This window comes from Erithacus rubecula (genome assembly GCF_903797595.1).
Source record: "Erithacus rubecula genome assembly, contig: SUPER_Z_unloc_2, whole genome shotgun sequence".
NCBI classification, from domain to species: Eukaryota; Metazoa; Chordata; class Aves; order Passeriformes; family Muscicapidae; genus Erithacus; species Erithacus rubecula.
Window position 1 is genome coordinate 1,445,727 of NW_027635860.1, and position 14,185 is coordinate 1,459,911.

Genomic DNA, 14,185 nt, shown 5'->3' on the forward strand with positions numbered 1-14,185 from the left:
CAATCTCAGAAACTGCAGCAGACAGAAGTGTGAAAGCACCATGAGGGACAGCTGGATCCCACAGCTTGGATAAGGGGGATTTGTGGGAAAAGTGGCCAAACTGTGAAGGCAGTTGCTGGGGGTATTTTGGTGGAGTGGAGACTTGCAAGGCCAACAGTGCTCATCAGCTGAGATTGCCCAGGTCACAGTATTGAAAATAGCAAGTTTGGGTATGCCAGGTAGCAAAACTGGTACCCAGGGCAAAATAGTAGTTACGGTGGATTGCTTGTCTTGCAAAGTCTTGACCAGAAAATGAGATCAATAAACAGGAAAATGGGTAAGACAGGCAGTGTCAAGGGCTGCCAAGGTGTGCTTGTCAAGGAAGCCCACACTTGACCCCCAGAGAGGGAGCAGGGCAGCAAACCAAACCTGTTTTTCTGACTATAGCACGCAGGTCAAACCTGCTTCTGGTAACAACACAGAGGTCATAGCGTGCTTTCTCTCACCAGCAGGGCAGCACCGAGGTGGATGCATGGACTGAGCATTGCTGTGTCACTGCCTGTGCCAGCCAGATGGCACCAGTCTCTTCCCACCACTTTCTAAGACACACTTAATTGTCTGAGTCAAAAATTCACAGCTGAAAATACCCTCCCTCACTATACCACTCCATAATGAAGAAAAAACAAAAAAGATGAAAAAATTTGAAAGGAGTGTATTAAAATCAGTGTTCTGCAAAGAGTAACTAATGCATAAAATATAATTTCTTGCCAATAAAGTTGCTGTCTTGCTCATTATTCTTCTCTCACAGGGAAGTAGTACAGGAAACTTACTTTCAAATAATCTTTCCTTATTCAAAAGGCAGAAAAGCAATCACCCAGGTACTCACCAGAAAATTTCTTAGGACATTGCATTTCAAATCAAATGAGGCTCTCTTTTGTCTTGAGGGAGAAGAAGGCTGGCAATATAAAAAAATATATATATCATTTTACAAGCCTTACCAGAAACACCACTATCTACAGATGGAAAGACTGAGTTAATCATTTACTGGATTTTCCTTGTGTGTCTGGATTTTCGGGACACAGCTGGAAAAACATTTTTTTTTCCCTTTTTACTCAGAAAAACAGTCACCATCACAACCAATTTTTTTTTAAATTAAGGGTGTTAAAGAAGCTGCAACAGCACAAGGGGAATAGCAAACTTGGAGGTGAGGTGCGGAGTAAGAAAAACTGGGCATGTGTAAAGATGGTAACCTTCCTATTACTTCTTCAAGAGTCAGGTATAAGTCATTATAGTAAAGCCCAAGGTGACAGCTACAGCATGGAATGGGCCAGTGAACACACTGGCTAATTAGCCAGCTTCACTGTGAGAAGTGTGTGTCGTGCTGCAAGCCACACCAGTATCGCCATTCTTCACTTGGCTTTTTCCTCACAGATTGTCAGGTTTGTTTGGTCTCATACCAGAGCTCCTGGAAACTTCCCTTTCATGGGTTAACTGACTCTTGTCCTTCTCCTTCACTCAAGGACAATTCTCTAGAGTCTTGCTATGGCCAGGAAACAATCCAGAGATTTCACTTCACTCCCTCCACCATCTGACATGTTCATTGGGAGGAAAGGAAATGACCAACATTCCCTGCCCAGGGAGCCCTGTAACTGGCCAGAAATAGACCATTTGATACGGATATCTCAAATTTGTTATTCTATCCATCAGAGTGTGGGGATCTCCAATTTTATATTTATTACCAAAACCGGGGACTTGACAGCATCAGGACTTCACCCTGCTGAGTGAGTCTTTAGAAATCTACTTCATAGCCCAAGTCAAACAGAGGAACACAGAAAATCTTGTTGAATATCCCTGCTTTGGAAGGTTACCTCATGGGTGTCTGCTGTCACATCCTCTCTTAATCTTAACCCTTACTCTTCCCCACGTTTAACAAATCTGTCACTTCAACCCCTTTAGAAAGGGCTGCAGGCTCCTGAAATGAGCTCATCTGTAGGGGGTACAACCTTCTAAACAGGCTGCCCATCACCAAACATCACCACCCCAACAAACAGCCACAACTCCTGGATGTTTGTGTGGAACTGATGTGCCCACAGCAGAAACAGGGCTGCAGCCAGATTGATGTTGGCTATGTTCTTCCTGAACATCTCCAAAAGTGACAGAGAAATAGCCAGTTGTTCCTCTGGGCTACTAAGCCCTAGCAAGTCCTGCTCCTGCTGCTCCCCAGCACTAATAGGCCAGGTCTAGGAATTCAGGATACTTCAGCAAGGGGAACACCAACAGTGGAGGCAGGGACAAGGAGATTTCAGCCAGTTCCCAGGAGCTCGGTGTTGTTTCTCTGTCTGGATCTTTGCCACATTAGATCATTAGATGGAGGTTTCTAGAGATCAAATCACCAAGACTCTTTCCCTTCCCCCAGCTTGCCACATAAAGGATAAAAAACAGAATTACATTTTGGTTTCTTCGCAATATCATCCATGTGGCAAAGATAGATTTGGCCTTGGGAGAATATGAGGGAACGGTTTTTTCACTGTGTCATGGTTTAAGCCCAGATGGAAATTAAGCACCGTGCAGCTGCTCACTCAGCCTTGTCATCTCTCCTCCCTTGCCCCTGTAGAATGTGGAGGAGAATCAAAGTAAAACCTGTATATTTAGATAAGAACAGTTTAATAATGAAAATAAAATAAAATAAAATAAAATAATAACAGTAAATAATAACAATGATAATAAAGAAGAAACAAGTACTATACAATGCAGTTCCTCCCAATCCACTGATTGGGCCAGACCTCCCTTCCCAAACCAGATCACCCGCCCTTGCAGGTAACTGCTGCAGTTCAGACAGCGGGCACGGCGCTCTGTGTGTGGGACATGCCTTTGGCCAGCTCGGTCACTGTCCGGACATGCTCCCTCACACTCCCATCTGTGTACCGCCTCCCTGGCAGAGAGCGAGGCAAGGGGAAATAGTCTTTGGCTTAGGATAAACACAACTTGGCAAAATACCAAACCATCAGTGTGGTATCAACACCATTCTCATGTTGAATCAAAACCCAGCCCTGTTACAGCTACTGAGAAGAAATTAACTCTGGCCCAGCTTAACAAGGACACGCTGACTTGTACTACAGAGCATGCATCACACAAGAATCATCAGCCTTACAAGTCAATCTGGCATGCACATCTCCTCCAACTCTTTCCCAGAGGGTACAGTGTCTAGTAGAAAAGCACAGGAATCATATAAGAAAAGAGATACCTTTTCTTCTCAAGCTGAAGCACTGAATCAGATTATCAAAGGCCATCTCAAAATAAATGAAAAAGCTCTGCCTAAGCATGGCTACTCTTAGAAGTCTTCCACTTAGAGCCCCACCTGCTCTGAACTCACTGATTTCCTCCTCCCATCCCTACGTTTTTGCCTGCATTTCATAACCAGATGGATTCATTAGCAAAGTAGCACATCTAGACTATCAGCCAAAAGAAAAAAGAATATTTTGCATAAATATCAGCAGTGGTGTTCAAAAATGCATTCAAACACGCAGGTGAGGAGATAATGTATTTGAGCAGAAGAGAAATGGTCCAAGTAGTCTTTTACCCTCCTGAAAAATACATGTGATTCTACAGAGCATTATTCTTTCCATGGAAGCCTTAGCCAGTCTCACAGGAATCTTTCTGGTCTTGACCTCCAAAAGGAGATGCCAAATACTGTACCTGTATGGTATGCTATCATCAAGGGAAGCATACATTTCAAGGCAAGATATGGTGGATTTGTGGTTTTGGTGTCCTTAGACACTGGCATATTCCAGTTGAGTCTTCTGTACAATTCTCCTTTTGTCATGAGTGTCTTCTTTATCCTGTTACAGATGGTTCAGAGGACTGAGACTGTGCTTTAGATACAAAGCCAGTGAGACATGAGGGGGAAAGAACATTTATTCAATGGCCTTTTTTTAGTAGGGTAGATAGGAGCTTTTTGATGACTATCAGCACCTGGAAAACCCAAGTCAGAGAAGGACTGCTGCAGATATAATTGTGGGTCACACTGACATGCAACAAGCAGCCTTCAGAGCTGGGAAAATGTAAAGCATAACACCCCACTCTCCTCCCCAAAATGAGATAATTATGGCCTGTAACTCTGGCATGTTCGTACAGCAGCCTCTGGCTGAAATGCTCCAGTCAAAAACACATACAGCATTGCTCTGAAGAAAAGTACTAACAAGATCACTTCCTCTGCTTAACAAATCTGCAGTGGGTGTTGACAGCAGAGAGCTGGAAATGGATGGGCACATCCACATCCCTCCCCAGCTCTGCCCAGCAATGAGCACGCATCAGTCACAAATGGCAGGTGGAAAGTTAAATGGGGACAAGCCCATTTCACTGGGACAGAGTGAGCCTAGCCAGTGTGAACAGATCATTATTGGCTTTGGTCAGAACTGGAAGGCCTCAGCTGGCAGATCTCTCAGCAGATTTTCTAAACAAAGGAAAACACCATTCATTCCCACAGCAGAGGACAGGAGCCAAACTGTAGAAGACTCGAGACAGAAGTATCATGTGTCAGCCAGAGTGTGACACCAGAGACAGCCACTCTTGTGATGCAGCACCATGGTCTGCTGTGTGGTGGGCTATCACCAAACATGGGGCGAGTATGGTGTTTTTTTCTTCTGTGGCTTTCTGTGGTTTGTTGGGGCAGCCTGCCACACAAGGCTGCTGCTCAGCCTACTGGGCTAATATCAGCCTCAAAGGGTCATATAACGGGATGGAAAGCTTTAGAAGTGCAACAGCCCTGAGGTGCCTGGAAGGACAGAGCAAGAAGGGAGGCATAGCTTTTGCATCAAGAGACAAGGAGCATATGCCTGTGTCCTGGTTTGAAGGACAGGTGTCTGCCAATAAAGGCAGAAGCTTCTCTTTGAAATGGAGAATGCAAACCCCCTTCCTCCAAATTATTATTTTAATTTTGAAATTAAGGGGCTCTCAGGCAAAGATATGAGAATTAGGAATAACAGTTCATTACTAGGAAAATTAAAATAGAAATACAGTATTACAAAGAACAATCCCAACACTGACATAGACAGAATACAGCCTGACACTATGTCAGTCAGGGTGTTGGTAGCAGTCCCATTAAATGGTGGATACAGTCCTCCTGCAGTGGCAGATGTGGTTCAGCTGAAGCAGTGCTCCTGCTGAATGGTCCAGTTTTCCTCTGAAGATCCAGAGAGATGTGGAAAAGTCTGGTTTTCCTCTGGAATCCAATGGAAAGATGGTATCTTGCTGTCCAAAATCTCAGTTTTTATCTAGATAGGAAAGGCTTGGCTCATCCCCCTGGCTGGAGCATCTGCCAATGGGATGATGTCATTTTATCAGTCATGCAGTGGGACTTAATGGCTCAGCAGCAATTGATATCTTCCTAGAAGGAGGACAGATTGCAGAAAAGATAAAGATGATTGCCCCACCTAGTCTTAAAAATGGCCCTTTAGCAGATAATATGTTCCATGGAGATAAGGGTCACTGCCCCACCCAGCTTCAACAGATGGTGAGAGAATACACATTTCTGGCCACATCAACCCAACACGGCCTGGCATCACACACTGAATATGTGGATGGAAAACTGGCTACCAGGGAAGACTCATGTTCTCTCTTCTCATTTAAATCTACAGTTTCTTGCTCTTCTCCAAAGTCGGACACCAGACTTCCTTTCAAACTTTTCATCTCCAAAAATCAATGTCAGCATGCATCCTTTGAATGTCCACTGCCTCCTGTACCACCTAATTTCCTCAGAACCAACCTCCATCTCTTGCTCCTTACAGCTCTGGCTTCCTACAGCACTCAAACCCATAGCCCAACACTGGAGCTCTCAGTCCCCCTGCTCTCCTGCTCTGTAGTGCTGCTGCCCAATTGGTGAAGAGCCTCACTGCCATACATCCCAACACTCACGCTCCCTACCTCTTTAGCAATCATTTACCTTATTAACCCTGGCCATGGCCTGGAGCCAACACTTCATCAATGAGATGGGGGCACAAACTTGACATTTCATATTACTTGAAGCAGCAGGAAAGATGTAGGAAGTTCCTACCCACCCCACTCTCATTTGTTCCTACCATTTTGCTGCTGCGTCAAATTCCCCATTTAAAGGTGCACCCTTTGTAGACAGAGTGCTCTAGCTAAGGATCATCATTTTGCATGTTGACTTTTTTTCCCTACCTTCATTCCCCTCAAATGAATTGCTTTTATCACCTTTTCTCCCCCTACTCTTTGCCTCAGCCTTACTCTGCCATCAGCAACTGGGTAAAGCAGCTCTCACTTGCTCCTGTGCTGTAACCTGCAGCACTAGTTTTCACCACTGCATGTATCTTCCTCTGCACCCCAGATGCCTGTACTAAAACCCAGAGTAGCTGCTATGCTGCATCTATCTACATCTGCATCTATCTATCTGCAGAAGTTGTGAAATGGACAATGCAATTTCAGCATGGAGATTCAATTTCCTCCAAAGCAGGTTTTATCTGAACAACTGAGAGTGTTGGTAAGCCTTGCCTGTCATTTATCAGTCCCTAACACCACAACCATGTGGATCCAGCACCTTCAGGTAGAACAGATGTCCTGTTCCTGACCTCCTCAAATCCAAAAATCCTTATTCCAAAAAGCTTGATTTTTTTCATCCACTGCCATAATGACTTCTTACAATTCCATCAAGCCAGCTTTACAACTCCCTAATTTCTCAAGATCAAATCCAACTCAAAAATCAGCCCAAGAGAAAAAACTGCTCAGTTCCACAAGTATATGCTCCAATCCTTCATAATTGTTTTCCATTTATTTATTTTTAATTAAAGTCATAGATTTTGATAGTTCAGTACAGAAGCAACATGCTGTTTCCTTCCCTTTCCTTGATGTCAGAAATAGTCTCTTCTGGCTTGAAGAAGTTGCTGGATTCCTGTTTTTTGAGAGAAGCAGAGGATGAAGAAGTATGTAAGGTGAGGAAGTGATAATTATCTGAGACAATTGTAGGAGATACAAGCTTCATTCAAAGCCTGCTGGAATCAGTGGAAAGTTATCACTACCTGCTTTTGCCTTTGCAGTCTCTTTCGGTTCTTCCCAAACTTTGGACTTTCAATGGCTATCTCAAAAGTAAATTTTTAGTCTGACTGCAATCCTACTAAGCACTTTCAATATTCACTACATTAAGTACTAGTGGCAAACAGTCAGCTGTGCTCAGGATAACGCTGTGTTTTCAAGTGCCAGACAAGCAATCTTAATTATAGTTTTTCACACTGGTAAGTTTGTCTGACGTCCAGTGTGCATACTCTTGAATTAATCCTCCTACACCACTTTTCAAAAATGCAAGTCCTAGCAATCTGACTTCTCAGATGAAACAACTGAGGCAGAGAAGTTAAATGACCTGATCAAACCACAGATGCAAAGGAGTGTTACACTCAATATGAAAGGGCTGCTCTTTGCATGGCAATAAACCAAATGCCTCTCAGCCAGGCGCCTCTCAGTCCCTACTAAACACGTGGTTCAGTCCCACTGCAGATAGTCACATACATAAAATTAGCCAGACACAGCACTACTTTATAAATCCAGGACCCAAAGATCTCAGATTCACATTCACATTTTTAGCTGGTAAAGAACTGTGTTGAATGCATCTACACATTTGAAGTGGCCACAAAATAGCCAGCCAGCCCTGCTGGCTCAGGAATGAGCTCTGTGGAATGAGATGTCAGGGAGGGCCTGAATTTCCCCAGGTTGCCTGGGCTTGTTGGAACTGGATGGAAAAAGAAGAGAATTATATTCCTGAGGCACTCAGGTTTGTCCCTCCATTCCCCTTCTTAAATGGGGAAAACCTTTCAATCAATGAGCTCAGATTAATAAACCTGACTCACATCTTGAATTTGAGTTTGAGGGGACTTTCTGAATTGAGTGGAAGATTTTGCCTCTCTTCGCAAGTCAGTATTTGGAAATGTGTTAGTGTCTCCATTGATACCACGAGAAGATCACTGTTTTCTGTAGGTGAAATACAAAGGTTCAGCTTTTCCAAAGAACTCATTCAGTAGTTCTTCAGACACACCTAAGAAAGGCAATCTGATTTGCACTGAATGTTTGCAAAAGCCAAGAGTACAATGGAAAGTCCTTCTACTTCCCATTATGGGAATGTGATTATTGCTGAAGTAACTCACTTAAAGTAATGGCTTTGATCTCTAAAGAAAACAAATACTGCAGGCTTATGATGACACACAACTACCAAATTATCTGGTGGCATGACAGGAATCCTTTTTGCATTTCCTGCATTCTCCCTGCATTTCCTGCAGGGAATGCATTTTTTGGATGGAACATGTATATCACAAAGTTAATTTTTGTATTGAGGCTATGGACCTCAAGCCATACAGCTGCACTTGATGCAGCCTGAGGATTTGCAAGTGCCTCACCAGGGGTTTCTTCTGGATATGAAACATTCAAATACATGGAAAGACTCATTGTGCTATGTCCACTGAGATAACCTGGAAAAAAAAAGGTTGCCAAAGGACTTTTATACTCTTTAGGAAGCAGTGTTTTAAATTAATAAAGCCAGAAGATCTTTGGGATCCAAGAGCTACTTTAAAAGACTTAGCAGGGGCTGGGCATAGACTTCACCATTTTAATCAGGCTAAAGTATGTGGCTGCAGATCCAGTAGAAGGTAGTGGAAGTGAACAGAGGGATACATCTGCCTTAACAGCCACCACAATCATGGGTTTTCCTATAGATCAGAGCCCATAGAAGATCTAGCAGACTATAGTATACATACCACACAACTCTACCTACAAGTAATGCATCTCAAGCCACCAAGATCTTCTCTAAAACAAGACAAATCACCAGTCAAAAACTCCCTTTGTGAACTGGAATCTTTAAGATATGACACTATGTATTTCAAATGTGATTCCAGTGATAAACTGGACAACTATGGGGAGAACTTGTATGCTTGGACTGCACTGGAGGATGAAAGCCATCCTGAAAAGGGACACAGTGGAATGCTTTCAAAGACTAGAGCATGTTGCAGTGAAAAAGGTACAGTGCAGACCACGCAAAATTATTGATATAAGTACTGTATCCTCCGTGAGAGAGAACAAAATGTGGGCAATGCTTGCTAGCATTGCTCCTTACCCAAAAAGTTCACAGTTCAATCTGTTATTTTTTAGAAGTTGATGTTCAACTTCTAAAATGTCAATGAATCACATGACAAGGAAGCTAATAAAGGTGACATGGAAGGAAATACTTGGTAATGGGGCTCTGTGGTTCCCCTCTTGCCATATCCTGGTACCCACTGCCTTAGCTTTTCTCTCTAGTCCCAAAAGAAGGCAACATCACAGATGGGACAAACCCCAGACCTTCTGCACTCAGTCATGCCCTTCATGGGTGTCTTTATCTCCTTTGCCCACACTTAGCTGAAACTGTACTGAGAGCACTGCTGAACCCTGAACCACAATCCAGCCCGGACAGGGAATTTATATTCATCAAAGGTACAAAAACAAATACTATAAATATTAAAATATAAACGTATTCATATAGTGTGTGTTCCCCCAAGTAGTCTGCTGGATTTGTCCCCCATGGTTTTTGAGGTGCAGGCTTTCTGTTGAATTCCTGACTTGACCAAAACACAGGCAGCAACAATTTGATTAAACCGTTCTTGTTTTAGATGGGTTTTCTAAGAAAAACGAAAGTTTATGGGTTTATGCTACCTGTTACCTGTTTGTTCATCGGATTGGTTCCTATAGCATCTTTTATGCTGGTTAGCTAATTTCAAACAAATGTAGGACAAAGGTCTCAGGGAAAATTAATTTCATGGAAATCAGCACTTTATTTATGCTTGTTCCAAGGCAAAGACAGGGAGTAATATATCTCTTTGGGCAGCAGTCAGCATTGGCCAGAGATTCACTCTAGGCAGTTTTTTTTTCCCCTGCCAAATGTATCCAGCAGGACACAAGTGGGAAATAATGACACAAGTGCAAGAGATAGGCCCAAAAGTGTGAATCTGTAGGAAGAGATATTTCACAAAATATTGTATGCTTTCTTACCATTGGCAGAAGTTCCCAGTGTGCCCTGCAGGCAAACAAGGGCATAGTTCGGTGAGTCAACACTAACAACACAATTTGTGCCTTTCAAATCCTGCCATCTCTAACTTCATTCCCTTTGCTAGCACAGGGAAGAGCTCCTGGTTACCAAAGGGAAGCTCTTTGGTGAACACCTGAGTTGCTGCCCCAATATCATAGACAGAGCAACAATAATGAAAAAATCAGCAGAGCTGAATTATGGAATAGCATTCACTCTTGTTCACCCTTCCCCAAGTCTGCATTGATCCCAGCAAGAAATTATTCATGGCATATAGAGGGCAGAGCTGCATTGCAATTTTTAATCTTGAAGCATCCTTGATTGTTTTGGTCTCTCAAAATGTAGAAGGCTCAGATAAAAAGGACTGGCTCTTGGCAGTAGCCGCCTAAGCATTACAGGATCTGAGGGTGATTAGCAGGGATGGCAACATATGGATAAATTAGCATTTGGTCAAAGTGTTAACCAAGGTTTTACAAAACGGAATTTTTGCTCCCAAAATGTCAAATAATGCCTCTGAGTAGGGAGTAGAGATAGGGATCTAGGTGCAGACTGACGGGTATCTTCAGATTGTTTTCCCATTACCCTTGCATGCCCCTTGGGCCATGTATGTCTCATGAACTGTTAGTCTTTAGTCCATATTTCACAGGGTAAAGATACTAATCTACCCTATACCAGCTGTGTGAATGCATGAACACCATTTTAACCATCCCTATTATTTTTGGACTGGATATCCTTCTTTGTCCCATGTAATCTTTTCAAATGTGTCACTATCTTAACAATCTAATCTAAATTTCCCTTCCTGTAATTTCAACCAGCTGCATTTATCTTATCCACCAGAAAGAACAGATTATACCTTTCTCTCGTGAAGCACTCCTGTAATTACATGAACAAGGATCGTATGACCCCCAAGTTACCTCCTCTTTAAATTAAAGCAACCCTGGCTTTTGTTCAGCATTCCTTTTAAGTCCTGCTGCCTGTGTCACTTGTTAGTATTGAGACAGGCCTAGCAGCCAGATAAAGCAAAAATGCAACAATCTACTTTCTCATTAGACCTGAGCAGTGATTACTGAAACTACCAAGTGTGAAGAGAATATTCTGGGTTTATAGAGTATAAATTTTTGGGACATGGAGCTAGAAATACCTAGATCCAAACTCAGATTCTGCTGCTGCCAGTCTGTCCGATCCTGGGCAAATGAATTCCAGTTCACAGCTCCTTCACTTGACAGACAGGTCTAGAAATAACAACTTGCTTTACTGAGCAAAGGATGGCCAAAGTAATTTAAAGCTGGAAATTGTGCAAGACCTTGTGGAAGATGTTGTAAATTCTAGTGGAAGAGCTCCCTGTTATGACGGTCTTCCAGGAGGATAGGTGTACTCTTTTTGAAGTAATTTAATTTTTTTTTCTAAAATATTCCAGGTGTTTTTAAAAAATCAAAGTTCTTCCAGAGGACTAAATCAAACTGTTGGGAAATCAGTAGCTTCCAAGTAAACAAGGGGAAGTTCAGGACTTCAGAATACCAGGAACCCCCTGGGTAAGTATTGATATTTGAAGCTGTCCAAGTAAATGATTAAACCAATTTTCCTAGCATTGCTCTGACCCATGAGTTTCCCAATATCAAGTCATCCAAGCCTGCTGGGAGGATTCTGCCTGTAATAGGTGTATTTCTTCCTACAAGTTGATTACAAGTAGCAGGCTCCTTTCCAGTGTAGGCTGTTGTTTTTATTCTTGTTTCACTGTAGGAAAGATCTACATGGAATCACTAAAAACACTTACTGATGACACATTTTCTCCAGACTGGAACTTTCCTTAAAATTACCTTCCCTTAGTTGTGCTAGCTAGAGAGACTGTATCAAAGCTTTAAACATGTTTCCTAATCTAAAACAGAATTGATTTATTTTGGGTTTAATACATTAAATTCTATGAACATCTCGCTTCACAGAGAGCAGTATTTCAGTGCATTTTCTGAAACAGTGTGGGCATATCAAAAACACCAACTTCATTTAACTCTTTATTGAAAGAATATGTCCCACATAAGTAGATGTAAGCAAGCAAAAAGAAACCAGTATTTTTTGTAAAAGGGGGTAATTTACTGATGTAAATTAATAATCCCCAGGTGAGTCAAGTCCACTTGCAAACATTTTTCACATTGCATGTCCACTCATTGCACTACAGCCACTCCTGTGGGATAGCAGGAGTGCTGAGGTGTAATCTCACAGCTCCTCTGCTTAGTACCACTCTAGGGACTTCTTTGAGGAGCATGGTGGTAGAACTTGTCTATTCTGCTCCCAGTCTTCATCCTCTTAGCACACTGGGTTATTTAACTGAGCTATACCCAGCTTGGCATGTTTAACCTGTGTTAACCATAGCTCACTCACGGGTAGATTAAGTAGTTCAGCCTTCAGCTCTACCCATGGCACAAGCATCCAGATCAGAAGGACAGAGACAAGGCTGGCACCATGCTGGATATATACTGAGGTGGCTGACAAGTACTGTTGCAAATTTGCCCTGTATGATTAGCACCAACCTACAGCTCATTACTCAAAAGATTAGTAGTGCCTCCTGAATCTTGGCAGAATACATTGTATAGCAGGGAACCTCTCATGTTGCAACACCAAGAAAAGCAAGTTTTTTAAAGCTTGAGGGAAGAGCAACCAAGGCAGAAACAGACTCCTATTATCAGTGCTCATTTCAATACAACTTCAGGCAAAGGAAGCCTTGAAAGAGGTTATTTACAGAGAGTGGAAGAAGGAATAACTTTTCCAGGCAAGTGGGACAAGGCTGTTTTTCTACAAGAAAGAGATGTTTATCTAAGCAATGCATCAATAATTAGGAGAGGTGAGCTTCTGGAGTTATTAAGCCTTGCTTAGAAATCTCACTCACTATTTTTGGCTTTTACTTTTAAAAAAACTCTTCAAGGACTTTAGCCCAAACTCAGGAGCTGAATTAAGACAGAGGAGCTTGCTCACAATGAAAGACCAACATGGCTTGCTGCCTCTAGCCCTAAGGGGGCCAAGTGCAGCCGTCACAGAGTTTCTTTAACACAGGTATTGGGACTTTTGCTGCAGGCTGCCTGGGTCAGTGTCATAAGTAGTATTACTGGTATTACAGTGGGTCACAGATAAAGAGATAAAGAACAGAATAAACAAGAGATAAAGAACAGAACCTATAAATGAAACGCTGTCTATGTGCCAACATTGGTGGATCTCCACCCAGCTTGATGCATCCCACAGCAATTGAGCAGTGCTGTCCTTAGAGCTGGGGCAGTGCAAGGGTCAGTCACATCCTCCCCACACACACTTGTTATGCCTGCAAGGACTGTGTCTTTTCTTCACCTATGGGCTGGGCCTAGCATGACCCTGCAATGTAAGAAGGTGCCTTTTCCAGTCAGCTGCCTTACATTGGACTCTCTCTTCCTTTATGAAAACCAGAGGTAAGGCATCTGATTCCTCAATGGCATAAAGCCTCATAAAGATTAGGAAGTTAGAAGGCACAGTATTGTTTCTCAGCTGAAATCCACTCAGGATTTCTTCAAGTTTAACATGGCTAGGTCGCTGTGTAGAAGACAGAAAACACAGGACCAAGCAATGGTGGGATGGCCCTGCAATAATGATCTGTGTTACCTGGCTTTACCTGCTTTCATACAAGAGATATAGCCTGACACAAACAATATTTAGTTCCCATTTTACACTCACTTCTCTTCAAGAAAACATGAGTTCAGAATGGTGGCCAGGTGTAGAAAGACAAGTTACTTGTTGGTAAAACTGCCCTGTTAAGGTTTAAAGCTTAACATGCTTCAGTAATTTCAGAGCAAGTGAGAAGTAAACAAAGCTTGGAGAGAAGGATGTACTGCTGATAGTGGGCAAAAACAAAGCAGAATTTATGTGCCACAATGACTTTTGGCACAACTCCTAAGATAAGGAAGAAACTAATAAAGCAAACACAGCAACTGTCCTGAGATTGGCTCTAACTGGGTAAAAAGTAATTCTGGCAGAGGGAGACAGGGACCACTGACTCAGCCCACCAACTAAAGAAACCTGCCAATTCAGGAGAAAAGAAATCTGCATATGTGAACTAATTGTTATAACAACTTATTAACCAGTAGAAGGTATAATACTAATTAATACGAGAACCATGTAACTTGTAGGCAA